At 43.3% G+C, this 22,028-nt stretch overlaps 1 protein-coding gene across 4 annotated transcripts in view; it reads right to left on the minus strand.

Moving 5' to 3' along the window:
- Positions 1-22,028, minus strand: part of LOC129137475 (uncharacterized) — a 168,199-nt gene that overhangs the window by 13,491 nt on the left and 132,680 nt on the right. The window lies entirely within an intron of this gene.

Consider the following 22,028-nt stretch of genomic DNA (forward strand, 5'->3'; position numbering starts at 1 on the left):
ATCTGTCATATATCTGTGAGCTCTTTGAAGACAGGGATAGTATCTTATCTTCCGTCTATTCAAATCCCCAAGTAAGTATATAAATGGATAAATAGGTGTAGTCAATTACTTTGGAAATTAGATATTGTTGTGAGTATAACAGGGTGTGTTTCTTGGGTGGCCCGTAAGGTCAACAGAGAGATTTCCTTGTCTCAGAATTAAATGAGGAAGGTCGACTTCTGCTCCAGCCTTGAAAACTCTCGTGAGGACGGAAGCATGTTCATTATTTGTCAGTATAATTTAAACTAGATTAAAGTTCCACCTCCCCAAAAAAATGACACAAGGAAAACTCGATATTTAGTGCTGATGAATTATGTGTTCCTGGGTCTTTTCTCCCCCCCATCTTCACTTCTTATCTGCACAAAAGAATGTTCTTTTTATTTTTGACTGACTTTACCGGAAGTCACACTTGTATGGGTATAAAAAACTAATAAAAGTGTCTAAGTCAAGGAAACACCATGATTCTCTCTCCATGCATTAATTACTGCCTGAGGAAGCCATCAACCTTAAATCGTACTCATCCTTTCTATGCAAAATCCATCGAATGTTCAATGCTTTGTAGACCTGAGCTTGCTCCATCAGCATTCCTGGGGTTAAAGGTCACAGTCTTCTGGCAATTTGGAGTAAGAAGACTCCTCAAAAAGAAAGTTTTTTGATTTATCTAAGGAAGCCATCCACAAGCCTTTTTTCCCCCTTACACTTCAATTAGAAGAAAGAGGCAGATTTTGAAAAAATCATCATGCACGCAGGAGATAGCAAATATAATTGTCAAGAGTAAGGACAGCAGCATCATGGAGAAACCAGGCAGGTGATCTCCGTTGCTCTTTCCCTCCTCTCTCATCCCACCAGCCCCTAAGCTCTGTGGGTTAGTTACACCCTGAATGTATCCTCACCCATCTTAGTGCATGCACCACCTTTTTAAAAAACAACTTTTTTGAGCTATAATTCAGATACTATACAATCCTTTTGTCCTAAGTATAAAATTCAGTTTCTTAAAACATATTCAGAGGGTTGTGCAGCCACCACCACTATGGAAACTCAGAGCATTTCTATCACCCCCACCCAAATCGCCCTGCTGGTTAGCAGTTACTCCCATTTCACCTTCTTCCTGGCCATGGGCAACCACCAATCTGATTTGTGTCTCTAGAGATATGCCAATTCAGGACTTTTCCTATAAATGAAAACAGGGATAGTATCTTATCTGCCATCCATTCAAATCCCCATGTAAGTATATAAATGGATAAATATCAATTCTTTTCTGTAAATGAATCATGCAATATGCAGTCCTTTGTGACTGGCCTCTTTCACTTAATATTGTTTATCATGTTTTTGAGGTTCATTCATGTTGTAGCTTATAATGGAACTTTATTTCTTTTTGTGACCAAATAATATTCCATTGTATGGATACAGCATATTTTGTTGATCCATTTATCTGTGGATGGACAGTTGGGTTGTTTATACCTTTTGGCTATTTTGAGTGATGCTGCTATGAAAATTCATGTATGAGCTTTTGTGTGGGGGTGTATTTCCATTCCTCTTGGGTATAGCTGGGAGCAGAATTGCTGGGTCACATGGTAACTCTATGTTTAATCATCTGAGAAATGGCTTGACTGTCTTCTGTCTTTTCCATGTTTGTCTGGAGACCGTGCAATAGCCTTTTGATTATTCTCTTTGCCTCCAGTGTTGTCCTCTCCTTCTGGTCAAGACTTCTCACCACAGCAGCAGGGAACAGAGTCTCTCAACCAACAGACATTTTCAGAGCTTATATAGTGAATAAGAAGAGCATGGTACTGTCTAGTAAGCTGGCATTAAAACATAAACTGTGTCATGTGACTGACTGTCTGTAATTGTTCATCACACCTGGAACATAAGCTCAGCTTCTCACTAGGATCTACAAGGTCCAGAAGTCCTCTGCTTTGCACTCCATTCTGATTATTTTTCAGTCGCTCTGGTCTTCTTTGGACATTGCCTCTTTTCTGCATTAAACCTTTGTGTATATCAATTATTTTCTTTCCTCTGCCTAGATTGGAACACAGCATTTTTCAAAAAGCTGGTTAAATGAATGAGTGAATAAATTGAATTCAATATGCTCAGTGTATTAACCTGCTCAAGGCCACAGAACTGGTTGATAGCAGAGTCCCTACCAGATTCTTACAATGGAGGGTTTTTGGTTTGTTTTTAATCTTTGTTCTAGATGATTAGCTAATATATTACAGACCCTCTTCTATCTCTGTGTGGCAGTTGCTCAACCTTAGCACCGTTGACATTAAAGCTGGATGATTGTGGTGGGGGGGCCTGTTCCGTAAATTGTAGGGTGTTTAGCAGCATCTCTGGCCTCTACCCTGTGATTAGTAACCACTCTTCACATGTTGTGACAACCAAAAATGTGTTTAGACATTGCCAAATGTCCTTGGGGGACAAAATCACCCAGTTGAGAACCACTGCTCTACAGCTATTGTCTTGTTCAATGAATATTGGTGCTTAGAATAAATAGCACAGGGTATTTTCCAATCCCTGCTCGCCAGAGAGAGACTTTTGTCTGATTACCCTGTAATAAGTTGGGAAATGAGACCAGTATTAATTTAGAAGGAATTTTAACGATATTGTTAAAAATTCAAAAGGGTTTTATGATTAATTTGCAGTTAATGAGAGTATTTAGTCTATCTGATTCCCCATTCTTCCAGAATTTTGGTCGATTAATATGAACTTGATGAGATTCCCAACCATCCTGGGTCAGGTAGATGGTAAGATCTTGCCCTTTAAGGAACCATTTCCTCTAAGTATTTTTCTGGGTTACTTGGGGCATCCTTTCCCAAGATCAGAACTTCACGGTAGTCAGAGCAACAGGAACGGAGAACGGAAAGAGCTCCTATGACAAATAGAGTCCATTTTCAAGTGTTTCATATTCATTTCAACAACTTGTACCTCTCTCCATCCAGCCTTAGGACTCAACCTGAGAAGCAGAAATGAACACAATTGCACTGAGCCAGTGACTTTCCAGATCCAGGGTGCTCCCCTGCTCCTGCAGTGGTGTTCAAACTTCCGAAGTGCGGTTGGAGGCTCCATTAATAACTCCCGTGAAAATATGAGTGATCTTAGCTGGAGATGTCTAAGTACAAGATTCATCTTTTCCTCCTTGGCGGAATCAATAAATTTGCATGATGCATATTAAATGTTTAATTAAAACCCAACGCTAAAGCATTTTCAGGAAGTTATAAAAGCCCTTTGGAGGGGGTCTGGAGTCCAGGGGTTCTTGTGAGTTTTCCAGGCATGCCTCCATCCATCAGACTCCAGTGTCCACCTTAGTTCTGTTTCTCTTTAGTGCCTGGGTTATTTTGCAGGTATGAGAGCTGCTTGATGTAATGATGCAACGACATTCAGATGACTGTTAAGATTTTAAACACTGGAGCCTTTAAGGGCAGAATCACCAAACTCCCTCCTGTCAGGATCCATGCCGGTGTCCACCTCCTGTCCCCTCACACAGTGGGAAGGGAGCTGGGTATTTAGCACAGATCCTGTGTTGGAGAAACACAAAGATCCTAAGAACAATTTGTAGCTTAACGGGGGAAAGTGCTTAGAGACAGAATTTTGCTTTTTTGGCTCTAATTGCCAGCCAGACTGCCTGGGGTCTTGGCGTTGGATGCACTCCCGAGCAGAGAAGCCAGGCTCAGATGACGTGCCCTAGGTGCCCTCACACTGCAGGATGAAACCTTATTTAGTAGCTGTATTAATTGAATCCTCACTTCGTGTGGATTGATGGAATTCATATCAGAATGGCCCCTCGCTGTTGGAGATGTCCCTCGATGATTTCCTCTGCCCTCCAAAACAGGAACTTTCATTGCTGGATGTTTTTTCTTTTTGCTTATTCATTCATACGTTCGCTCCCGATTCCACTCACTCACCCATTCCACAAAAGTCTATTTAGAAGCCACTATGGATTGTACACTGAATTTGTTCTAATAGTTGATGGTTATAGAGCAGCCACTAAATGCTCGCCACTGCTGTAAACAATTTAATTACATCACCTTCTTGAATCGCCATAAGGACCCCAGGAGGTGGGAAGGGTGGTCATTTCTCCCACTCTGCGTCAATCTCTCTGCTTGCTTTTCTGTGTGCTTATGTTTTCCCAGTCGTCCTAGTTTCTTTCACCTCTGATTTCCTTTTGCTTTCTCTTCCCTGTATCCTTAGCTGACCACATTTTAAAATGGTGGATGTTATATTTTGAATGCACATTCGGTTATCTTTTCTTCTTACATTTAAAATCCAGTCCCTGACTCTGGGTCCAGCATCTGTTTGAGCCACACCCATGTGGCTGTCTTTTCCAGCCTTGCTAGTTTTCTTCTTCTGCCTCTTATACTTGCCCCCATCCCAGAGACTTTGCACATTCTCTCCACTTCCTCCCAGCATCATTTTCCTGAATCCTATTTGCACTCTTGACCCTGTGTTAGTACAGCCTTCTGAGCAACGAACATTTTTTTTGTACTTTAAGATTTTTTTTTTAGAAGAAGGAGGAGAAGAGGGAGGAAAAAAAGGGGAGGAACACCAGTAGCAGCGGCAACAAAGACTGCAAGATAAATAAAGCTTAAAATAATTGCTGTTTGGTTCTTTACAGAAAGCGTTTGCTGTCTCAGTGGATGTCTCCATCATGAGACTGTAAGCTCCGAACGGAGGGATATTTCTTGCTCACCATTTTTTCCCGTGTGCCTAGCGCAATGCCTAGCATATAGCAAGTACTGAATGACCTGGTCAGATGGCAGAATGAATGAATGAATGAATGAAGAGTTCTCATCTTCTCACCTTTAAATCTCCCAGTGCTTTGCCTCTGAAGTCTGTTTGATGCTCACAGCCGCCTCTTAGGTGATGGACTTCTTTCTCATCTCTTACCCAGGGAGTACTGCCTCTCAAGTCATGTCTGATCCATCCAATATCTCTCTCCAAATTTTCCCTCATCCGTGGCTTTCATGGTCAAAAAAAAAAAAACATCAAAAATATGTTGTAAAATGTAAACCTAATCGTGCCTCAATCCAAACCCTCTAACGTGCACATAGGAAGGCTCACAGTCAGGTCCCACCAGTATCTCCACTGGCTCTGCACCCTTGCTCCCCTTCTGCAGCACATGGCTCCCAGCCCCTCGAATCCTTGCAGATCCCAGGGTGTGCCTTCTTTCTCTCACTTCTGTGCGTCTTCATGTTGTTCCTCCTGCTTGTACTTCTGGTGAACTGCACGGCACAATGGCCTTCAGGATGCAGCTCCACTCTCACCTCCTCTGGGAATATTTCTCTGACTCCACAGGCCAACCTGGATGTGCTTCCTTCCTGCCCCGACGGCTCCTTGACTTACATCTATCCAAAAACTGACAGCCCTGGGCTGTAATTACTTGTTTAAGCATTTCTCTCTGCCTTTAGTTAGGGAGTTTACTGAGGACGGGACGATGTCTAAATTCATCTTGTGTTCTTTGCACCCTTGATGGTCTGTAGCCCACATTCAGCACTCGGAATTGCAGCTGACAAACTGATTGGACAAATGAATTCATGAATGATGACCAAAGTAGTTTCCCATTAACAAGGTGGGGAAGGAATCACAGGGTTTATTATTATTATTATTATTATTATTATTATTTTTTAATGTCTAAACTCATTTTGTCTTTGCAACATCAAAACACTGTTGGCAATTTCCTTTACAACTCATGGCTAATTTACAGAAGGGATTTTTATGAAAATGTTTTCCTTCATTCCCATGGATGGTGATGCTACCTGGGGGGCAGGTACTCAAGTAGCAGCCATGTGGGTGGCTTTCAGAGGTCCTCAGCCTTCCTTTTGACTAGCTCCAAAGCACCATGAGAGGCTACAGGGGTGGAAACCCTGCTGACTCAGATTTCAAAGTTTGATGCAAGTAAATTTCAAAGTTTTCAGTAAGGTGCGACCCTATTTATATGGACAACCAGTAGGTAACCCTAAAAAATTTATTCAGTCCAGGGTGGTGCAAGCATTGTGAGCTTGTTATTCATTCGTTTTTCTGTTTTAACTTCTGGAACTATTATCATGATATTATTTGGCCAAGAAATAAAATCAATATTTAGCAGTCAGAGGCATCTCTGCTTGGATGCCTACGTTGGAAATCAGTTGTGTGAGAAAGAATATTTTTCAGGCCAGTTTCTGAGAAGTTGGAGATATTGGTAAACACTCAATGAACACCTCTGATTGTGGGGGTAGTGTGCATCAAACAGATGCTACAAGTAGAGTGGTTGAGAGTTTCAGTGGTCTGAGTTAGATGAGGGTTCAAATTCAGCCTGCTAGAAACCAACTGTGTTATTTTGGGCAAATGAACATGCTCTCCCTAGACCTCAGCTTCTTTGTTGACAGCTCAGTTGTTGCAAATGTTTAATGAGATAATACATGCAATATGCCCCGCACAGTGCCTGGCATGTAATAAGTGCTCAGTTTCTATCAGCTACTGTGGAAAGCAGGCTGGTCTGAAGCAGGATCATTAACCTGAAGCGTCAGGACTGTTAGGGTCTTCAAGGGCCCCCAAATGAACTGATATCATGCACATACTCCTACTGCAAGGGTCTCATGAACTCCCTCAAACTCTCAAAGTCATCCATGACTCAAGAAAAATTTTCTCACTGATGTAAAAAGAAGGCAGGAGAAGAAATGCATCTGGGCCATACAGGAGAGTTCTGTTAAGGTGACAGTGCCTGCTGTCACCTCCTTAACTCACAAGGCACCTGGTCAGCTAAGTTCTATGATCTGTTGGGAATGCAGGACTAGAGTTCCTGAGAAAGGTCCCAGCTGGAGAACATAGACTTGGGGCCACAAGAGAAGAGGGAGGGAGTGTGGGAATCGAGGTTCCATCAAAGGAGAGAATTCAGAGAAGATATTAAGGTCAGGAGGTTAGGAGATTCTAGTTTTCAACCTCTCTGCACAGTCAAAGACGCATCCCCAAAGTTCGGAAGTGACAGCAGGCACTGTAATGGACCAGACACTCTGAGTTTTCAGGAGACTAATCAACCCTTCACGCGGTCTTCTGACAGCTGTCATTCAAGGCGATTACAAATCCCCTCCTGCCACATCCACCCGGCTGTCTTCCTCACCGTGCCTTCCTTGGGGTCAGAGGCCATGCATCAAAGCGGATTTTCCTGTAACCACAATGCAGCTCCCCTCACCTTTTTGGGGCAGATCCAACTGCATTTTGAATAAGTATTTTGCTAATGAAAGATGACCAGGATTCTAAAATTTGCCTTCTTTGGCATTTTTATACATCAAATTTTTTACTTATTTTTCTGATTATGACAGTACTTTTTGTTTATTACAGAAAACTTAGAAAGTACAAAAAAGGACAATAAAGATATGAGTGATGATAACTTAGATACAGTGGTTGCCCATAGTATTTTCCTTCAAGTTATTTATTGGCATGCATATACAAACATATTTACACAAGTATGCAAATGTATAATTAAAAATATTTTAAAGATAGCTGGGATCAAATTGAGTGTACCATTTATATCCTACATCTATATGGTGTTTTATATCCTACTTTCTACTTCAAAATATACCAATCCAAGAGTATTTAATTCTGAGTCATTAAATACCCGTTGAAAGCATGTCTTTATAGGCCACATAAAAGTTAATCACGTGATTATAAAACTAATGTATTTGATTATTTTGCTTATTTGGGGACATTAAGATCCTTTCCAATTTTTCAGTAATACACCAACTGCTTTGATCCATATCCGTATACACGATTGCTGAATATCTGATCACTTCCCTAAGATAAATATAAAAACTTTGGACTGCTAGGCAAAAAGGTATAAATATTTTAGGGATTTGATATGACAAAATTATTTTCTAGATAAGTTGCATCTGTTTTCTATACTGTTGCTAATGTAATGTGATGCACAGTTTTTAAAAATCTACATCAATTTGAAAAACAGTATCTCTCCTTTAATAGCATTTTAACGGCCAGCCTTGGAATTTTTTCCCTTGACATCTCTGAATTCTTGTTCAAACCCAGGGGCATCTCCCAAAAGTCTCCCAAGTAGCAAACAAGGGACTAATTAGGCAACTCTCTATACATATCTACATTCGTTTATCTGTAAAGATAACCATATGCGTGTTCACCTAGTTACATAGTACATATGTCACATAAGGAACAACAAACCCCAAATCCAGTTCACTTCAAAAGAGAAGATGAAGGGCATCTTTTGGGAGGCCTGTTTAAATCGTTAGTTGTATAAATTAACGACTCAGCCATAAGCTATGGTGCCTGGTCCACAGCCAAGAATAGCAGATCATGTTTAGCTGAATCTCTTTCATGAAGAGAAGATAGAAAGAAACCTACATTGACTGAGGATATACCAGATTCTGCTTTGGGCTCCATTGTGTACATCCTTTGTTTATGCCTCACAATGTATTCTTTCCTCCAGTTCTATGCATAGAGAAGTCAATCTCAAGGCTAAGATTTGCCGGGGCCAGCAGCAAGGCCTCTAGGCCCTGCAATATGCACACAGAAGATTTGAACTCTGGTCAGCCTGCTCCAAGTCTCTGTGTTTTGTCACCAAGTCCTCTAGAAGCTGTCCCTAAAGCAGATCTCCGCCCATAGCAGCCCCCTGGACAGCACATCCTTCTAGTGGCTTTTCCTTCTTGCTCTCTCAGAATTGCCTCTCCTTCCCTTCTACTTTCTTGGTTCAGCCCCCAGATAAACTGCCTGAACATACATGCTCATTGCACACTTTCCTTTTGGAGTCTCCAAACTGAGACATTTACTTAGAATACCTGCAGCTGCAGAAGGACCCAGTGGGGCAAGGCACTGCCCGAGTGCAGGCTTCCATTTCCTTCTGGGGTCTTCAGGTTCCCCAGGGGCAATTTCACTGTGTCCTGCTGGGCTAAACCTCTCCTGGGAGCTACACCTGACCCGGAGGTTTCACCTTCCTCACAGCTGGGCCTACGCATGACCACAAGTGAGTCACAAGTGAAGAATGGAGACATCTCCCCTGGCTGCTGGGCTCTGGGTCCTCAAACCACACTTATGTTTTTATATATGTGTTGGGATGATTCAGCGGAAACTTCTGGTCAAACGGATCACCATAGCAACTTTCAATAGACATCCAGCATGCAAATTAGAGAGTGGAAAGAGACACTTTCTCAATAGCCCCAAACCACCATCCTCTGAACGCTTCATGGATTGAACAGTAGATACTTTGAAGGTTTAAACACAGTCAGCTTAAATGCAGGGTCAACACCTGGCTGGGTCTGCTGGTACCTTCAGATGCTAAAACAAACAGAGCAAACTGGCTTCTACACTGAATTGTGTGTCTAGCAGGGAAGACATCCCAGCAGATTTGGGGACAGATGCACATGTGCCCTGTGTCATTCGTAAGCCTCAAGATCTTTGCCAAATTATGAGTTTGTAGAGTAATTTGGCCACAAATATGGCCAAATTACTCTACAAACTCTCCAATTTATATGATTTCTTTCACAAAATTGATCAACTTGCATTTTCTCCTTATATACCCCACGCTTGCGATTGCCTTGCTTTTGATTGCACAATTCCTAGCATGGAACGTCCCTGTTTCTCTCAGCTCTAGGGCTTTGCAAAGCTCCAGGCTTTGCAGGCTTTCCTTTTGGGGTCTCCAAACTTAAAATACCTGCAGCTAAACTTCTTTAAAATTTCTTTAGGCACATGGTGTGTCTGAAATAGTGATTAGAAAGTGTTTCGCATATGTTAGTCTCTCAATAAATGGTAGTTACTGCTAACATTTTCTTTGGAACTTCAGAAGCCAATTTTTTTTTCCTTTAGGCCTCAGTCTTTAATTGAATATCACTTGTATGAAAAATGTGATGTGGATATGTAGGGATACAAATGACAACATGGCATCTGCTCTAAAGGAGCTCCAGGAGTGGCTGAGAAGGATGGAAAGGGGTTACGGGTCTTAGGCATGACTGGGGGTAACTTGGGTTCGAATTAGTCTTAATGGAGGCCTCTCACTTAAAAGAACAGTCTATGGAACACAGATTTCAACTTACAAAGCAAATGTAGTGTTGGGGAAGATGAAGTTATTTTAACATGTTATTCATTGTGTGGGATAGGAACACCTATGGCTACAAGCAACAATCAATCAATAGTGGCTTAGACAAATAAAGATTAGTGTCCTCTCTCTCTCTTGCACACACACACACACACACACACACAAGGGTAAAGGTAGTTGGCTGCTTGTGTTAGTTCATTGGGTTAATAATATCAAAGCTAGCATCTAAGCAATTCTGATATCTTTTCCTTCTTGCTTATCACCTTACTTTTCCAGGGTGGCTGTTGAAGTTCCAGCCATCATCTCTGCATTCCAGGTAGTAGTAGAAAACAAAAGAGCAGAAATCGATGGTAGCATTGAAATGTTTACATCTTATTGGTGAGAACTGAGTCACATGGCTATTACTGGCTATAGTAGAATCTAGAAAAGTAATTGTTTTTTGGTGGAAACCCTTTGCCTACATCATAAGCTCCCAAATGCATGGACGTGGGGTAGATCCTGTGGATGAATAGAGAACTAGGCACAAGCCATAGTTTCTGACCTAAGGAACTCCTAGTCTAGGCTGAGGAGGCTGGATGCCAATCAAACAAGAGCACATGTATTGATTTAGAGCATGGCAAGTTTTAAATTGTCTTCATCTATCTTTCAAGTCCTTGGACAGCCTGATGAGAAACCAGGCTTGGGCTGTCAGCTTGACTTGACCAATGACCCCTAGGAGGAAGCATGTGTGTGACCCAAATTCAAGGGGTGGGAAAGGAGCTATACCAGGTCTTGCCTGCAGGCCTCCTGACTCTTGGTCTAGCGCTCTACCCTTTTGCACAGCTCAGCTCTGATGCAGGGGTTCAAAGAGGTGTGTTGGGTAGGGAGGGAAGCAAGGCCCTGATAGGGTGTTTATGACCCCAGCTTTGTCTCTCCCAGGAAGAGTATGAAGGTCATTCACGTTGTTCAGTACATGGGTCCAAGGAGAGAAGTGAAGAACCACAAAGAGCCTCTACTCCATTTGGACCTCCAGGGCGCCCAAGGAGAACCAACTCCCTTGTGATTCTATTTGGTCGACACATTTTGTATCATTTGAGTCCTGGCAGGAAGGAGTCCCCCTGGGTAATATGAGGAAAGTTTTGATCACGAGAATGTTGACGAAGGGTAGCCCTAAGTATAAGAAAAACCTAAGGGAAAGTGCAATTTTCTGGGGTTACCATTTTCAGGGCACCTGTACCACCTCCTGCTGTTGGGGGAGGCAAGGAAAGGGAGGGAGTCCAAAACTCAGAGAGAAAATGGGAGGAGAGGAATTGAGAGAGAGCGAGAGAGAAAGAGAAAGAGAATGCTGCCTAAGTTGACAGTGCAGCCTGACCCTAGCTTCTCATCTCCTTCCAATGTCTCTTGCAGGCCTGACTCAAATGGAAACCTGCCCAGAGAGCCTGGGGAGCCCACTGATCAAAAAGATCTGCCTCCCGGAGCACAGCGCTGGTGGGGAAAGGCAGAGGATAGATCTGGAGAGAGGGACAAAGAAAAGACACTCAACACAAATTTGAGTGAGAGCAAAAAGGTTGTTAACACACCCTCAGTCCTTGACGCCGTTACAATGTCCCCACCAACGAATGTTCCAGAAGCTTCCATAGAGCACTTGAGAGTGGGACTTGTACTTAGGACAAAGCCCCTTTGCCATGGGGTGCTCTGCCTTTGAATGAGGCCTCTGATTGCCACTGTCCTCCCCATCCAGCCCAAGGTCTCCACTCAAGGACAAAAGAAAAGCACTATGTTGTATTTCTCCTTTAATATCCTTTAGATAGTTATGCTTTGGTGGTAGACACTGAGGGCCAGTTTTGCAACTGTATGCTTTTCATCAATAAATGATATAATTGAAACTGTAAGAACATACATTTTGCTAAGGGACTTGGGTTGAATGAAGGGACATTTTTAATACATTTTTTAAAAAACTAGTTCAAATCTTTCATAGTAGTGCAGCAAGGAACCACATGATTTGCAGAGAGTCAGTAGATGTTTAAAGCAAAATATCTACAAGAGGGAGGAGAAAGTATATATGCATATCAATTTTATATATATATGTATATAGTGTATGTTGATACACATGTGTGTATTCATTTACTGACTTGCCCTAATTGAACAATCAACTCAGTCAAAACAGAGGGTACAGTAGCCACATCCACAGGGTTAATTTGTTTCTTTCACAATACCGGCAAAAAGTGATGTCAGAAGCTTCTGTGCCATTCTCCAGAGCTGCTCCTACCCTAAGGACTAGGTGTAGGTTTTTGCTGCTTGGGAAACGTGTTGTTAGGAGTGGTCAGGCGTACTCCTGGAGACACTTCAGGCTCCACTTTTCAGAGGATCACTGTCAATTCTGACACCAAGTTTCAGGTTTGGCAAGAGGGACATAAAAATATTCTTAAGTTATAATGATAGAAAAAAACTCCAAGCTTCAAAGAGGATCAGCTTTGCCTCTCCCAACTTGCCTCTGCAGACATAAAAAGGGTGGGACTTTTTGGGAGAAGGCGTTGTCTCTGGCAGGAGACACGAGGCACCAGATAGCATCATTTGAGATATTAACACGGTGGCAGAGGGAGAGAGAGAGAAAGAGACCAGTTTATGAGGAGCTGTTTCCAGGGTGGGACACATCAGCGAATTGAGACGACGTTCTACAGGAGCAAGTTCGTTTATCTCACAAGCATTCATTGGGCACCTTCTACGTGTCCAACTCCGTGTGGCATACCATTTCCTGCCCTCCAAGAGGTGTCAAACAAGTGGACAGACAGACACCAGCAAATCAGAGATCCCAGTATGAGTCATCATGTAGCCTGTGATAGAGGGAAGCACAGGATGCCCCGGAGCCGGTGCCAGGTTGCATCACAGGCAGAAAGATCTGGGCTTCAGATATCAGTAAAGCATCTCTCCCTCCCCCTACTCCAAATAGCTCTGTTGACAGCAACTTAAAACACAAATCAAAGTCATTATCGTGGGAAAAGCTGAACTTCATTGGATTTTGTTTACTTCTCGAGTCTGATATTGTTTCTATGTTTAATTACATGGAGGGTGACCATCTTTCATCTTCCAGTTCTTGAAGTCTCTAAAAGGCTGAATCCACCCACAATTGGAAGCACAGAATCCCCTCTTCCTCCGAATCTGAGGGTTTGGGGAAGATACTAGAGAGTGGGTGACACCTGAAGTGTATCATGCTCCAAAACAAGACAGAGACAGGGTATGCTGAGGGGAAGGAACAGCGATGGAGATGCCTGGATGTTACCATCCTTGACTGACAATCCTAGGGTTTCCAAACCCCCTCTCCATTTCACATCCAAGCGTCCTTTAGGATAGGAAATGGGAGGTGACAGCTGTGGGCCAGTAGTGTTTCAGTTAGATGGCACTGTCCAGCCCTCAGCTCAAAGTCTGGCCTGGAGTAAGGGCTCTGGAAATGTACGATTATTGCTGCTGTTGCCATTCATCTTCTTGTTATTGATACTTATCTCTTGGAATAGAGAGCCTCGGCATTCCTGCTCCACATTTTAAGAGGCTGCGTGGTGCCATCAGGATTCCACGCTCACACACAGATTCATTTGCTGAGCATTCATCTAATGCCAACTCCTTGCATGGTGCTGGGTCTTGGGGCAGAGCCATGCTGTGGGTGTCACCTGAACTTCAGCCTTCTCCCTCCAGGGTAAGGCACTTAGGCAGGAGAGTCTGGGGGTTACTTCTGACATAGGGCAAGACCTTGGAGAATGAAAATGCACAGGAGAATTTCACCAGAGACCCAGAACTCACACAGTGAAGGAATCCCAGGGCTGTCTAGCTACCTAACAATAAAAATGCCCTCCACAAACTCTCTCAAATGAATCTTACCCTGAAACCAGCACATCATTTTTTTTTTTTTTTTTTTTTTTTGCTATTTGCAAACTTGCTTTCAGGCATGTTACTGATGGAACACTAGGAAATGCCGAGGAGTCAGGCAGGGAAATAACATTTATAGCATGTCTGTTGCCTGGCAAACCCTGGCATTTCACATACGTGATCACCCTTCATGTTCAAAACTCTAGGTGTTAGGTGAAATTACCTCCTCAAATTATAGATGAAAAACTGATACCCAGAGAGGTTAATTCATTTCCCAGACATCACAGAGCACACAAGAGCCTTGTTAGAACAGCTCTGCCCCGTGTTATTTGGAGCTTTTCTTCTTCTCCTATCTGTTGCAAAATTGGACCAGGAAAATTGCCCTGGACTCTGCCAATGGACCTCCAAGAAAACACACAGGAAATAGGATATATGCTACCTCCGTAAACTAGCTGCTTTCCATGGATTTTTAATGGCATCTATGTTATTATCGGGAGAATTCCAAGTATACTTTTAACTAGATAGACCTTAGACTTTAACCTAGTGGGTCTGGAGTTTGTAGCAAGACCTTAGGTTGGCTGGGCCAGGGGAGGTGATAACACCAGGTAGGTGGATGATGCCAGAAGAAAGCCAAGTAAATATTTGTTAAGGCAAGTAGTATATGAGGATGTCTTAGAAGGTTCTAATGGTCCTGGAGCAGTGGGCTATATGACCAGAGCATCATTACTCATTTCTGGATACCACAGATCCAACTAGATCGCCTCGGAAGGAAACCAGCCTGTGTTCAGAGTAAATAGTTAACTCTTCTGGGCTGGAAGAAATGATTATTCAAAAGTTGGTCCCCACATACAAATGCAAATGACATCCTGAGACACATGAATGCTAATTTCTCCAACGAAGTCTGTAGACAAATGCTAGTCATTAGAAACATTTCCGTGCATTTATATTAGGCTGTCCTCTAAAAGACTTTTTAGACAAATATGTCATCAAGATATTCAAAACCATGTAATCTTATCCAAAGTTTCATCTATCAACAGTACAGTCTTCATCTCTTGCAGCTGTGTGTCAGAATGCGCGGGGAGATTACTCAGCTGATGTAGCGGAGCCGGGGAGGGGCCGTAGTTTTGGGGGTCCACATAGCTTCCCAGCAGGAGGGTCTGGGTTTTCAGGTGGGCCAGGCCTTTTAGCCACAGGTGAGTGATCTGAGGTGGGTGAAGGATGACCTCTAACCGGTAAAGAGAAGGATTCAGGGGGAGGCTCCTTTTCCTGGGCATCTCTCCACCAGGCGGCCCTTGCCTATGAGTGCTACTGAGATGACAGGTTAAATAAAAGCAGAGTAGCTGGGAGCTCCAGATCTTGTCTTCACCACCTTCTACAAGGCAAAACCTCAGGCCTGTAGACTGCTCCCAGGGAGCCTGGAGGTGAGAGATGGTTAGACTGAAGTGACAGCACCTTCAAGCACCTGATGGGAAGGCTGGGCTTTAAGTCATTTCTGTGTGTTTGTGCATGTTTACTTATCTCTCCTCTTCCCTTCTCTTCTGCCCTCTCCTCCCCTCTTCTTCTGTCTCCTCCCACCCTCTTCCCTTTCTTCCTCTTCCCTTCCTCCCGTCCTTCCCCTCTTCGTCTCCGGAAAGGGTGTTTGTTAAAACGGGTGCTCAGAGGAAGCCTTCATGATATCCCTGGGGATTCAAATGTTACTGTTATTTGGTTGTTTCCCGAGGTTAGGTCACTATTTAGTGGGTGAATGGATGGTGGCTTTTGGCAGTGATGCAAGAACATTTTTCTTAATTCATTATGTGATAATATAAACCCTTCAAATAATTTATTTATCTGTTAATCCACTCATTCATCAACATGAATATTCATCTACTTATTTGAACATTAATCCATCCATCCATCCATTCATCCGTCCATTTATCCTCTACCTATTGATAACAATGTCGGAAGAATGCAAGAGTGTATGGCATTACTATGATCCCATTTTTGTGGCTGAGGCATAGAGAGGTTAAAATATTGGACCAAGACCGCCCAGCTAATAAGGGATGATGCTGAGACTGACTCATCTACTCTCTGGTTCACTCCATTTAATCCATTAACAACCATTTCTTGAATGTCTGCCTTACATCAGTTATGATGGGAGGGTAAAGTTTTGTCAGACTTGTCCCTGCCCTTGAGGAGTTCACAGTCATGAATCAGAGCCAAATATCATGACTCTGGCTATGAGGCTGGCACTGAACTGTGTGTCCTGAAAAGGTGTGGCCAAATGCAGTGGCAGCTGTAAGTTGGTGCAAAAATCCACCAGCTGAGGTGCCTGGAGTGGAAGTGACATTGTCAGGGGTGGCCAAGAGTCATGGTCCTCACCATCCAACTTCCATGGAAACACCATCCCAAGGGTACCTTCTGTTTACTAACGCATAGCCTGTGAATCTCATCCTAACAGCTGCTGCTTTGCAAGGGGATTCAGGAAAGGACAGGCCTGGATAAGGCCCAGCTCCTCTGTAGATGGGCATTGTATAGCTACACTGGGTTCTTCAGACAGCACATCTTAGAGCTGAGGACATAATCTGCGACTGTTGGCCCATGCTTGCCAAGGGCATGGATATGTCTAGAAAGCATCACTAAATTGTGGAAGGCATTCTGAGTGGAGGAAACAGTTTCTACAAAGACGCACAGGGTTGAGTGATGATGGCACGATAGAGTAAGCTGGTTTCTATTATTGAAGCACAGGTAACATATGATGGGGTGGGTAACAGAGGGGCATGGGAAATATCTACATGGTTAAAATTAGGCCTCCCTTGTGAAGGGTTTTACATGTCAGCTGAAGAGTTTGGAATTTAAAGAAGTCATAAAAGTATTTGGGCAGGGGAAATATATACCCAGATTAGCATTTCAGAAGGATTTCTCGGCAGTGGAAGAGCACACTGGGTGGCAGGAGCCCTACTCGCTATTTGGTTGCTGCAATAGTAGAGATGAGGTTCTATAGTAGACCCAAGGAGTAGGAATGTGATACCGACAGCAGATTCAACATTTTTGAAAAGTAGAATGGAAAAGATGTGTGATCAATTGGCATATTGGATAAAGCAGAGGGAAGAACTAAGCCCAGCTTTCAGGTTTCTAGCATAGAAACTTATGTGGACCTGAGGTCAGGAGTTTGAAACCAACCTGGCTAACATGGTGAAACCCCGTCTCTACTAGAAATACAAAAATTAGCCAGGCATGGTGGCAGGCGCCTGTGATCCCAGCTACTCAGGAGGCTGAGGCAGGAGAATCACTTGAACTTGGGAGGCGGAGGTTGCAGTGAGCCAAGATCGTGCCATTGCACTCCAGCCTGGGGGACAAGAGCGGAACTTCATCTCAAAAAAAAAAAAAAAAGAAAGGAAAGGAAAAGAAAGAAAAGAAAAGAAACCTGTGTGGATAGTTATATTTGTCAAACCTGGTTAGGAATCATGAGAGAAGAGGCCAGCTTTGAGGAGTCTGAGATGCCCAAGGGACATTCTGGTGGTGACATCTAGCAGGTAGTTGAAAATCTGCCTCTGGAGAACAGAAGATAAAGTTCTGGCTAGCAGTGGAAAGTGGGCAGTCATCAGCAAATAGGTAGCATACATGCCATTAATTGCTATTTCTGCACCCATAGCAGACATTGCTAATCAATCGTGGAATTTTATTGTCTCATTGTGCCTGGCTGCTTATGCACAATGATTCAGGAATCTGTTACCAACAGACTGGAGCTGGCATGGACATTGAATTCTTTTTCATGGCTATTATAGAGGCAATGACTGAAGCCATTGAGGGACTGGGAATGCCCTACATGGTGAACAAAGTGCATTTAGGAGACACAGCTGTAGTTGAAAGACTGCTGGCTATGATGAAGGATGACCTGTGTTCAAATTCCATTGTCATCATTTAGGGCCTAAACTCCCTAGGTTTTATTGATTTGTAAAACATGGATAACAGAATAGTACCTCCTAAAATTTTGGGCAGGATTACAGTGATGTAAACTGTTTAGAACAACACAACCCATACTAAATACTCAATAAGAAGGGCAAAATAAACTGAAAATTAAAAGGGTTCCTCGGAGACTACAGGAGTCTGACTTCCCTGGCACATCTGAACTCAGACAGCCTAATTTGAAATACTTCTCATCACAGGAGATCAGCTGGCCCTGGGGAGAATGCTAAATTCTTCTCCCATCCCAGACTCGGTCCTCTTCATAGGATAGTTGCAGTTTCTATGGAAGTTCTGGTACCTTCTCAAACCCAAATATGGTTTGGGGTCTGAATTCATGCATTTCTAGAACTTCGCCTCCTAATTTTAAGGTTCCTCTGTGTGCAGTCTGGGAAAAGGGATGGACACCTTGATTTAGCATGGCGGCTGCAGGGTCTGAACTTTCTCTGCTCACCAAGAATGGCAGATGGACAGGTGTTCACTCCCACCCAGGAGGAAAATGAATAAGAGTTCAATTCTTTCAGATCAAGGGGTTGCTTTTTCTTTCAGGCTACCAAGCACATGTTACTGTAGAGAGGCCTTGTGGCATGTCTAGAAAAGCATGTTACAAAAACAAATACATATAATTTATTTATTTGTCTGGTTTGCTATTTCCCAATCACTTTCCTCAATCTAAAGGCACAGTTACAGTCCTTTGGGTATAGTACAGCACATAAAGTGTTTAAGAAAGAGCCCTCAAGTTTATGCAGCAAGTATCAAATTTATCTGGGTAAATAAATTATTATGTTTTCTGAACTGCGTCTCTGCCTGCTCAGCGAGCCTTTAATAATCTTGCCAAGAGCTGGGAACCACTTTCTACGGGGTCCATAGCCAGAGTGGTTGTTTCTTTTTGGAGGTAGAGGGGGTGAACTTTGAAGGTTATTTTTCCCTGCGAATGTGCATTACTCTGAATGCAAAGCATGACACGATTTCTTAGTTTGGACACAGAATTTCTAGTGACCTTGCAGTGAGGACACCAAGCCCAATCACAAGAAATGCTGAAAGCCTGGCAGGCCCGTTGATGTTTCTGGTACGATCTGTGTCCTGGTGACCTCTTGTTGGGTTTGCATGGGTGTTGTTTCTCAGAACGTTGAGTCAAGGACACGTGTTTAGTCTTGACTTTGAATTCCCTGCTAGTGTGTTGGTGGGTATGTGTGTGTCTGTTTGTAAGAGCAGTGATGGTTTTGTTTTTGTGCTTGAGAATATGTGCATATGTTTTGGTGTGGATGGAAAGAGAGAAAAGGCAAGAAAGACAAAGATGGACAAATAAGAGAAGGTAAAGGAAACAGGAGTAAAGTTCATGGTTTAAACATACCTGAAATGATGCTGCTTGGTAGACTGTGGTGTGGGATGAGCGTGCGTCTGCTCTCAAGTTGAAAATACACAGGCAGGTTCTCTAGTTCAAAAACAGGGTGTAGGGAAGGGGTTGAATTTCAGAAAGCCAACTGTGAGGTTTCACGGCCTGTGACACTTACAGCTTGATTTACAAGCAGGCATTTTCCATTTACAAACACTGTTATTTTGATTTTCAGTCTCTGCCTGCTCAGTGTGGTTGGAAGGAGGTGGACTAGTTAGATATTTAATACAATTAATCATGTGGTGATATCTGAAATACATTGAAGGGTATTTTCAGAATGGGTAAACCATTCAAAGTCCAGGACTTTCTGTCTGGCACTGTTGTAGGCTCTGGGAATACAGCAGTGACTCAGGTCCACAAAGTCCCTGGTTGCATGGGACTTTATCATCTTGCGAGGACACTATCATTAAATGAGTGATTCAATAAGGAAATTTCAGGTACATTGTCTAGTCCAATTATGGATTAAAATACTGCTGCTTTCTTCTCAGCTGGGTCGATTTGATCATACTCCAGGGGCCAGCTCCCATCTCTGAATATTCCTTCCCTGGAATATTCATCTCTGGAATAAAATCTCTGTACAGAACGCCTACTCTTATTAGACAACTCCATTCCATTTGAAGTTTGTTTTCTTAAGTTCTCTTTATGTCAGTGGTTCCTAATCAGGGCTGATTTTGCCCCTCTGGGGGACAGTGGGCAATGTCCAGGGACACTTTAGTTTTTCAGTTTTTAAATTTTTGAGATAGGAATTTGCTCTATCACCCAGCCTGGAGTTCAGCGGCATAATCATGGCTCACTGCAGCCTTGGCTTCCCAGGTTCAACCAGTTCTCCTGCCTCAGCCTCTTAAGTAGCTGACACCACAGGCACAGGCCACCATGCCCAGGGGCACTTTTGGTTATCTAGACTGGGAGATGCTACTAGAATTCAGCGGAGGCCAGGGATGCTGCCAAACGTCCCTCCTGCCCGTGCACATCCTAGCATGCCCATGACAGCCCCGTTTATCAAAGAACAAGCAAATTCTAAGCCTTTATAGCGTACAGGCTGAGAAACCCTGGTTTGCATGTTTACTTTCTGTTTCCTCCACAGTGAGAAGCTACAGTTTCTTGTCTCCTGTATCCATAGTATTGACACCTTGTGGTTGTTTCATAAATATTTGCTGGCTAGCAGTGCCTATGCTAATGCTGAACACACAGAAAGTGGCAGGACATGTTTGCTGAGTGAATATATGATTAGCTCTGTGACTTAATAGCCTCGTGACTCGGTGAGTCACCTAACCTGAGCTCCCACAACAACACCCCTCACCCCAAACAAAGAATGATCAAGCCCAAATGTCAATAATGCCAAGATCAAGAAAGTCTGACTTAAGAACTGGAGGCTGGCTGGGCGCGGTGGCTCACGCCTGTAATCCTAGCACTTTAGGAGGCCGAGGCGGGGAGATCACGAGGTCAGGAGATCGAGACCATCCTGGCTAACATGGTGAAACCTTGTCTCTACTAAAAATACAAAAAAATTAGCTGCACGGGATGGCGGGCGCCTGTAGTCCCAGCTACTCTGGAGGCTGAGGCAGGAAAATGGCATGAACCCAGGAGGCAGAGCTTGCAGTGAGCTGAGATCGTGCCACTGCACTCCAGCCTGGGTGACAGTGTGAGACTCCATCTCGAAAAAGAAAAAAAAAAAAAAAGAACTGGAGGCTGAGCTGGGGCACCCATAACCCCAGGGCTTATTAGCGTGTGTTTATGTGTACATGTGTATGAGATTTGCCAGGAAACCAGGAACTACCCCTTCGAGAAAAACCTTCAGCACAATGATTTGTCTCTTTCCATAGGAAAACTGCACCCTCTGGACAGTGAGTTTGGATCCCAGACAACCTTTTCTGGGAGCCACAGGCAAAGGCTTTTGCCCAGTGGTTTGCAGAACCAAGGGCGTGAAAGGCCAGTATCCTTGGAAACTTGGGGCTTACGTTGGTGATTGGTATTCTGAGAAAGCCCCACCCTTCCTGTCTTAGAGCATTTGTTCAAAACATATTTTCTAACAACATACAGGATCAGCCTCAAATTTACTCTGCCTGTAAATTCTGCCCCCTGAAACCACTTCTTAACTCACCCATGAACTCCCTCCGAACAGGATAGCAGCACACTCGATACCTGAATGAGTTTACTATCACTGCCGTCTGAGGCAAGGGGTGTTGGGAAGAAAAACAGAAATGAAATATCTGGGAAATCTGAGACATTGTTTTAAAACAACAGTGTTTTAGGGTGTTTGATTTACTATTCAACTGTGCACAGCTGCCGCTCGGAAAATAGGATGCGTGCCAAGCCAAGATAGCTGGTGGAGAGGGTCGGGGAGGGGGAAACAAAGGAACCCACAGCGTGTTTGCACACTTAACATGTTAACTTCACTCTAGAAAAATCAGCGCAGCTGACCATTCCTGGGAAGCCATAGGCTCATGTCTTTGGGTTGCTATTTATCTGCTGAACTGCTATTTCCCCACTGCTGTTGTCTTCTTTGTCTTAATTAAAGAGATTTAGGGGACTGCCCTGCCCTCAAGGTGCACATTTTTAATCAGTGCTTTGACAACTACTGACTTCTGTTTTCTTCATTCTGGCATCAAAAACACCTACGTGTTGATTTGGGATTTCTCTTTAAATTGAACTAAAATTAACGTTAACATAAAAGTGACCCCTTTAAAGTGTACAATTCAGTGGAATTTTGAACAGTCACAATGTTGTGCCACCATCACCTCTATCTAGTTCCAAAATATTTTCATCATCCCATAAGAAACT

This window comes from Pan troglodytes, chromosome 18 (genome assembly GCF_028858775.2).
Source record: "Pan troglodytes isolate AG18354 chromosome 18, NHGRI_mPanTro3-v2.0_pri, whole genome shotgun sequence".
In the NCBI taxonomy this organism is placed as follows: Eukaryota; Metazoa; Chordata; class Mammalia; order Primates; family Hominidae; genus Pan; species Pan troglodytes.